The sequence below is a fragment of the Gekko japonicus genome, unplaced genomic scaffold (genome assembly GCF_001447785.1).
Source record: "Gekko japonicus isolate JY-2015 unplaced genomic scaffold, Gekko_japonicus_V1.1 scaffold692, whole genome shotgun sequence".
Lineage (NCBI taxonomy): Eukaryota > Metazoa > Chordata > Lepidosauria > Squamata > Gekkonidae > Gekko > Gekko japonicus.
Genome location: NW_015169194.1, coordinates 271222 through 279774, shown reverse-complemented (window position 1 = coordinate 279774; position 8553 = coordinate 271222). Strand labels below are relative to the sequence as shown.

General features: G+C 47.4%; 1 protein-coding gene across 1 annotated transcript in view; it reads left to right on the top strand.

Moving 5' to 3' along the window:
• The first annotated feature begins 4457 nt into the window (after positions 1 to 4457).
• The window catches only part of TRIM36 (tripartite motif containing 36), a 67537-nt gene continuing 63441 nt past the window's right edge, over positions 4458 to 8553 (top strand). Inside the window, exon 1 of the mRNA XM_015416297.1 lies at positions 4458 to 4503. The gene's annotated coding sequence lies outside the window, so the exon portion shown is untranslated. The remainder of the gene's footprint in view (positions 4504 to 8553) is intronic.

The window sequence follows — 8553 nt, the reverse complement described above, 5'->3', positions numbered from 1 at the left end:
GTACCTTTTGTGACAAAAACAGAAGACTGCATTGAAAAATGTCCAGGAGATGTGCTGAGAGATCCGAACAACAAGCTATTTAGCTAATGAATTATCTCATGGAAGTGCACAGTCCCTAGTAACAAAAGACCTTGATATCTATTTGTGCGCTCAGTTTCCTGCAAAATAAAGAGTATATTGTTTCAGGGATAACCTGAAGAAAGGAACTGGAGTAGCATTACTACAGTAACCTAAACCATTGGAACCTGTGAAAACAGCCATTATGCTGTTCTAAAGTAACCTGCGGACAGACTGTATGGAGAGGTTCAGTGAGGTTACATAATATGGTAGGGTCAGGTTTTCAGCAGATCTTAGCTCCCAGTTTCTCATGATGTGGTATTCTGATGAAAATCTGGAGTTATGCTGGCCTTCAGACTATCATCTATTGGGACAGTTCCAGTTTTGGATTTATTGCACTCAGGCAGTACAAAAGAGGATTAAACCAAGAAGATACCCAGAAATCCAAAGATTAGAGATTGTTTCTTCAGAAGACTGCACTCAACAAAGAAAAGAAATCCACTGTTTGAATGAAACACCATCTTTGAATGAGAGGGAAGCAAGCAGCGTAGAAGTGTATTTCATCAAAATGAATAATACCCAGTATTACCAGGTTATTAGTAATAGGGACTGAAATGATTCTGAAGCTTGCCCTGCCATTCTTACCTTTCTCCACAAAAATTAGAAGTAGTCTGGAGGACTAAGCTATTGAAATCAAATCAAATCTATGAGCACAACATACATTCTATGTATCATGCTTGCTTGACATTAAAATCTGCAACGAGTTTACATATGAAGCAAGTCGTACTTTATAGACTGTGGTCCAACACACAGTTTAATGTGTTTAATCGCCTTGAAAACTTACTGTGGGCACAATCCTAACAGAAATAGCAAACATATCTTGGCCTAAATTAACTATCTGAATTTCTTAAGCAACCAGAATGACACACTGTTCCAAATGAAGCCGCACTGTAGATCTATATAGGCATTTTAATACCAGCTGTTTTATTTTCAATCCCTTTCCTAATAATCCTTGGCATAGAATTTGCCTTTTTCACGGCTGTGGCACGTTGGGTTGGCACTTTCGTTTAGCCAGTTTGGTGCAGTGGTTAGGAGCGCGGACTCTAATCTGGGACAACCAGGTTTGATTACCCACGCCTCCACATACAGCTGCTGGTGTGACCTTGGGTCAGTTACACATTCTTTCAGAGCTGTTCTCTCACAAGTGGTTCTCAAGAGAGCTCTCTCAGCCCCATCTACCTCATAGGGTGTCTGTTGTGGGGAAGTGAAGGGAAAGGACCAGCCGTACAGCATCAAACATCTTTAAGAGTTAAACTGTGTGTTAGATGTAGTTCCATTATTCTTTTCCCTACCTTTTCTTTAAAGAAAAGCGCCCATAGAAGACTGCAATTTTGAGAGGCAGTCCAGAAGGCAAGGGGTACTTATCCTTTCCTCAATTAATAGAAAATCAGTTGGGGGAATATTTTGAGTAGAGTACCAGAAGAATTTATGAACCACTTCCCCAACACACCAGAGTTCTGTAAGGTCCCAGTCTCTTGCATGATGTGACTGTCTCTTTAAAAACAAACAAACAAACCTAAAGGTGCCAACCTCCAGGTGGTGGCAGGGGATCTCCTGGGATTTACAACTGTTCTTCAGGTGACAGAATTCAGTTCACTTGGAGAAAATGACTGCTTTGGAAGGTGGACTCTATGACATTATACTCCATTGAAATCCCTCCCCTCCCCTCCCCAAATCCTGCCTACCTCAGTATCTACCCCCAAAATCTCCAGGTATTTCCCAACCCAAAGCTGGCAACCCTGCTAACAATGAACATTACATGCCTTAACTCTGACATTCTTTTTGGAAGAGAGGATCGTAATGTTTTGCATAATGCGTCATTTGACTCTAAGTGTTAGAAGATATTTAGTGTTGTCTGGGTTAGGCCTGGTCCACATATGCAATAGAATGAAATGGTAGATTTTTGAGGTGATGCCATGGATTAAGAACATAACATAAGAGACGCCAATGTTGGATCAGGCCAAAGGCCCATCCAGTCCAACACTCTGTATCACACAGTGGCCAGAAATACCAGGTGCCATCAGGAGGTCCACCAGTGGGGCCAGGACATTAGAAGCCCTCCCACTGTTGACCCCCCCCCCCAGCACCAAGAAGACAGAGCATCACTTGCCCCAGAGTCCCTATCTATACCTTGTGGCTAATAGCCACTGATTGTACCACTGCAAGCAAAGGATCACATTTCTAAAGTGTGCTCTCATGTATTTTTTAAAAATCTCATTGCTATTTTTAAACAGCTATTAGAGCAGACAAAGGATTGGGTTAGAACCTTTCTCCTGATTATACTAGGGTGGAGATGGTGTTTTTACAAAGTGCATATTTTATGAGAGTGTTACTAATAGTATCAACCCTCCCCACCACCATCATCCTGAAGTAGTGCAGTCCAGCCTGCCATCTCATGATTCTTTCAGCTGTGTTCCATGAGTAGACCGGGCTTAAGTTATGACAGTAAGCCTGGTCCCTCTGTCCAAATCCATCAGACAATCTGCAGCATCTGTCACAGCAAGGAGCTCTAAAAGAGCCTCTACTCTCTCTCCCTGGCTCACTCTAATTGTGTGATCCAGTTTTACTGCACTGTTTATGATATGTGTTATGATGGTCCTTATTGCATGTTTAAATAAAGGCAGATGATAGATTTAGTAAATAAGTATAGTACATTGTTTATGCCTCCTTCCTCCAAAGAGTTCAGAGTGGCATATGTTCTTCTGCCCTTTTGCAATGTATCCTCACAACAACCTTGCAAGTATGTTAGGCTGAAAAGGGAGTAAATGGTCCAAGCTCAGCCATGTTGAAAGGTGTGGAAGCTTTTTTAAGGTTTCTGAACAGGGAATTTCTTCTTTTGGGTCAATTGTATTTAGCAGTCCGATCCAATACAGAGATACACCTAAATCCGCAACTCCAATGAGCTTAGGTGCCCCTAAGATTGGGCTGTACACAAATCCATGCCAACATGGCATAGAAATAACCTTTATAGTGTTTAGCCATAGACCATTTCTGCATCGGTTATATGCCCTAAGTTTAATACTGTTGGAAAATGGATTCCCCACCCCCGCTTCCCCACAGCACTGTGGTGCATTTGTGCAGAGGTGTAAGGGGAAAGGCATATCTCAACAGTGGAAAGGCCTAGAGACTTTTTAAAAAAATGAAAGCTGGGAACTTAGAGAACCTGCTACACCTATTGTTACAGTGGTACAACAATATTCTAATTCTGGGGCTGATCTAGCATGGCTCCCTCTTGGATTCTTGTGGAAAGACAGTGGCAGCTGCTGCACTGCTGGAAGACTAGGGCAGGGAAGCCTGCCATGCCGAAGCCCCCTTGCTGCTGCACTTTATCAGCATCAGGAAAACCAGGCAAGCCTGCCCAGTGTGGAAACCACCATAATTACCTAGGAATTTTAGCAGTGAAAGCAAATATTAATTGGACACTGCAATCCTGTGCACACTTGCTAGGGAGTCCATCCCATCGCCATCAGTGAGAAATGTAAACATGGACAGGATGGGGTTTGTGACTTTCTTTTCTGCATTTGTCTAAAGCATATAAACAAGCCCATTACGCTCAACAGCAGATATTCTATAGAGGCCATTCCTGACTCCCCCCCCCGTTTCCTTTTTTAAAGGGCCACTCTCAGCTCCCAAGCATCGAAAGGCACGGGATCTAACCGATCGATAGGACGCAGTTACGGTATGTGCCTGATGTTTTGCCATTAGTGGCCCTCTCTGCCCTCGAGGTTTTCATTAATTAGACGGGACTGCCGCCCTCACCGCCTGGACACCTCGAAAGGGGACGCGAAGGGACGCCCTCCGGCCTCGGAACGAACAAGCGCAGGGAGAGAGGCCGCATCCAGGAGGCTCCTAAGCGCGCCGGCTCGGAAGCAAGTCCCACGGTGTTCCGCGTGGAACTCTCTCGGCCCGGGGCTGTAGCCCGAGTGCCCGGGAAAGGAGGGCGACGACGGGCGGCAAGGGCTCGGCTGCGGGTGGGGCGGCGGCTCTCGCTCGGGCGGTGAGACCCACTCGTGGGGGTAGGAGAAGGGGGGGGCAGAGAGACAGACTCTAGGCGGAGCTTGAATGTCCCGAGCTGGAGTTCGGTTACTGAACCTTTCCCACCCCGGCTTTTCCAGGGAGCTCCTCCGCGCCTTGAGCAGCTCGCAGGCAGAACCCGTCCGGGCAGCAGCGCCTTTTCTTCGACGCGCCGGGCCAAGAGAGGCGACGGAGGCAGGGGGTCGGGGCGGCGGCGGCGGGGACTGGGGAGAGCGGCTGGAGCTTCTCTTTGGGCCGGCGCCTCGTCGCTGCCGCGCTCCTTAAGGGGGGAGGACGATGACGATGAAGTCTGAAATGTCAGCGGAAGGGCGCGAGTTTGGCTACCTAGTGGAGCTGTTAGAGAAAGGGAAGGTAAGGCGAGGCGAGGCGAGGCGGGAGAAGCCAGCCCGGGTGGGAAAGGGCGGGCGGGGCAGCCTCACCCGCGTCTCTTCCGCGACGGTCCGCTTGGGCTGCGGCGGATCGGGGCGGGGGTTGCCTTTGGGGTGTGTGTGCGCGCGCTCATTATTCAGTGCCATCTGTATCGGTGACGGCGGAGCGGGGGGCAAGGGGCTGCACTTGTCACGGCAGGTCGGGCTCGGAGCTGGGGAACTCTCACGGAGAAGTCTAGAGGCAAACAGAGTGGCGGCGGCGGCGGCTGCTGCTTCCTCCCCGGCGCGGCGCCTTTTTTCTCCTGCTTGGGAGCGACTCATTTGCATTTCCGAGCGAAGCGGGCCAGGGGGTGGGCCGCCGGAGCAGCGGCTTGGCTCTCCTCCCGTCCCCCCCACCCCCGACTGGGCCGTGCGAATCAATGAAAAGCCGCTAGCCAGCCGAGTTATGTTTCCACTCTCGTCCCCCGGACGAGCCAATAACAGGCTCCGGCTAAATTCGGACACAGGCTGATCTTCGGGGTGGGGGGTGGTGGTGTCCAATGCTCCCTCTAAGCTGTGAGTCTTGCGAGCAAGAATTCTACTTTGTCCGCTGCTGGCATTAAAGTTGTGATCAAGCGGTTTGATAGCTGCATAAATTAGTTGGCTCTCGAGCTATCCTTCCTGAGACAAAAATGTGTGAGCCGGAAGCTAAAAAACGGTGAGCTAGCTCACCCTAACTCCGCTTAGAGCGAACACTGGCACTGGTGACTGGGTTGATGGTCCTGAAGCGCTTTTCAGTTCCCTTCAGAAGTTATACAAATGTCAACTGCCTATCATGGACATGATCACCATCCTTTCACAAAAACACCAATATCTTAAGCTACCTGTCTGGGGTGAGGGAGACTCCACCTGAGAAGTACACATTTGTGTGAAGTGAGCACTTAATCGTTTTAAGGAGGGAAAACTGCCTGTGAACAGAGCTACCTTGATACTGGACTCTGTTCCTCCTGATTGCTGGTGGTCTATATCTTGCCTGGACCATGGAAACACCAAAGCCAGGGGAGGCATTTTCATAAGCTGGTGTTAAAAATGTGTTCTAACCAGGGGCAATTGGGGGAGGGGTCTTTGGCCTGGCCTGAAGCACAGAGGTCACTTGTTGCTTTTTTAGCAGCTAATATGTTTCTTTTAAGGAGGGAAAACTGCCTGTGAACAGGGAAGAGCTACCTTGATACTGGCCTCTGTTCCTCCTGATTGCTGGTAGTCTATATCTTGCCTGGACCATGGAAACACCAAAGCCAGGGGAGGCATTTTCATAAGCTGGTGTTAAAAATGTGTTCTAACCAGGGGCAATTGGGGGAGGGGTCTTTGGCCTGGCCTGAAGCACAGAGGTCACTTGTTGCTTTTTTAGCAGCTAATATGTTTCTCAACTTATTTTTTGGCACATCGTGTGTTGTCATTAATTTTTTTTAAATTATGGCTAGGGGCCTCAAAAGATGGAAGTGACCCTTGGTCTCTCTGGACCTCTGAGAGGGTGTAGTTCATCTTTCTCACAGTATTTGTAATTCTTTCACATCGGACAGAATAGATTACGATGTAGCAAAGATTAATTCTAAAGTCAAATGAGCAACTCTCTGGCTGGAAGATGGATTTATGCTAGCATAACGCTGGTGAGATTTTCTTTTTTTCATTTGCTGGATAATGAGTTTGCTCCTTCTGAACTATTGGTCTGGATGGAATGTATATCATACAGCAACTACATAACATTGTTCAGTGAGGGGTAAGGAGTTAGTATCATGTTGCAATAGCCGGAATGCAAGTAATGTGGAAAGGAAGTTCTCAAACGTGACTGATTAGTCATCTAGAGCACTTGGAATATTGTAAATGATTGTTTTTATGTTGTTTTTAACTTGTTTTATGTATTGGCATTTGCCCTATTTGTGAGCCGCCCTGAGCCCGCTTGCGGGGAGGACGGGCTATAAATTAAAATAATAAATAATAATAAATAATGCTTAAAGGTGAAGCCTTGGTTATGGGATGGGATTTTGGTCCCTAATGCTAGTAATTGAAATGAAAATGCTCTTGCTGTTAGTGTCAATGACTGGTAAATAAGACAACTTTTGCTATAAAAATTTGGGGCAGATCCACTGAAGGTAGTTGGTATAGCTATGGTCTCCCCCTTCTCTGAGTGACTGGAAATTCAAGGCAGATTTTACAGGGTATGGGTAGATTATAAGAGCCAACCTAGCAGTTCGAAAGCAAGAAATTGCAAGTAGATAAATAGGTGCCACTTCGGTGGGAAGGTAACAGCGTTCCGTGCGTCATGCCGGCCACATGACCACGGAAAGGTCTGCGGACAGCGCTGGCTCTTCGGTTTTGAAACGGAGATGAGCACCGCAACCCTAGAGTCGGACTCGACTGGCTTTCGAGCAAGGGAACCTATCTTTTTTAGGACCCAACCTTGGTACTTTGGACTCATAGACTTAAATGGCAGATGCAATGGACTGCATGTACCGTGATTCAAAAAGAACCCCTGCATGTCTCGTAGAAGGTCCTTCCAGGAGGAAGGAAGGAGGGAAAGGGAGGGTTCACAACCTTGGTACTTTGGACTCATAGACTTCAATGGTAGATGCAAAAAGAACCCCTGCATGTCTCATAGAAGGTCCTTCCAGGAGGAAGGAAGGGTTCAGGACCCATTAATTCAGATTCTCCTGACCTTTTACAAATCCCCACAGCATTCACATACCCCCCCCCCATTGTTTCGAACTTTCCCATAACATTTTGGAAAGACTGAAGAAAAGCCTGGGTGGCTTCCATGTGGGCAAGAAAGGTTGGGTTTTCCCAGTCCCATTCTCATGGGAGCCATTTCCCGTGCCCCTATCCCAGCAGCAGCCATTTCCCCCCCCCCAGGGAGCTTTTTTGGGGGAATATCATTATAACAGTATGTGAATCAGATTATTTGAATTTCCACTTTCATCTTTTAAAAAGGAACTCTCTAGCCCTTTTAGTCATAGCTTTGTACTTTTCCCTTTACATCTCTGCAAAGAAAGGGGCTAGACACTTTGAAAGCTGGAAATTCAGAGAACTTGATTCACATATTGGTATAACAATACTCAATTGCTGCTTTAAAAAAAAAAAACAACCCAGAAAAGTTCCAGTGGTGTAGTATGTTTGTGTGTGTGACTGCTGCTGGGAGACTGGGAGCAGGGAAAATGCTTGAAAACTTGCCATATGGAAGCCCTGTTACTTTTGTGCTGTAGCATCATGTATCACCTTCTATCAAGAGAGCTTCTGATTATGTATAGACTAGGAAAAAGGCCTGTTGTGGAAATAAATACAACGAGCTCTAGAAAGAGGCTCTGGGCAGGTGCCCCAGCCTTGGACACTCAGTCTCAATTTGCTGTGGCGACCTCAGGAGGGTATAATGACACTAAGTCCACCAGTTTCTCCAGATGAACAGTTGTAATTTTGAGTGATCTCCAGCTCTCACCTGGAGATTGGCGATGGTTCCCCAGAAGGGAATGGTTGGTTTGGAGGGTGGAGTCTATGGCTTTGTACCTGTCCGAGGTCCCACGCCTCCTGAAACCTCACCCTCTCCAGGCTCCATCCCTCACATCTCCAGGAATTTCCCACCTGTAGTTGGCAACCCAATCTCCTTCCCAGCCAATAATCAACCTACCTTTATTTCCTCCTCACTCTTCAGCTTTCCACCCCACACACTTGCAGCCTCTCCCGTGCTCTGAAGCCCTGACTGCTACGTCACATTGGCTGTCATACGGGGGCCACCTCAGCAGCATATAAGGATACAGAGCCCACCATTTTCTCCAGTCCCACCCCCACACACCTGCAGCCTCTCCTGTGCTCTGAAGCCCTGACTGCTACGTCACATTGGCTGTCATACGGGGGGTTCCTCAGCAGCATATAAGGATACAGAGCCCACCATTTTCTCCAGGGGAACTGATCTCTGCCATCTGGAAAGCATTTGTAATTCTGAGTGATCTCCAGCCCTCACCTGGAAATTGGACACATTTTACCTCAGAACAGCAAACTGTTTAGA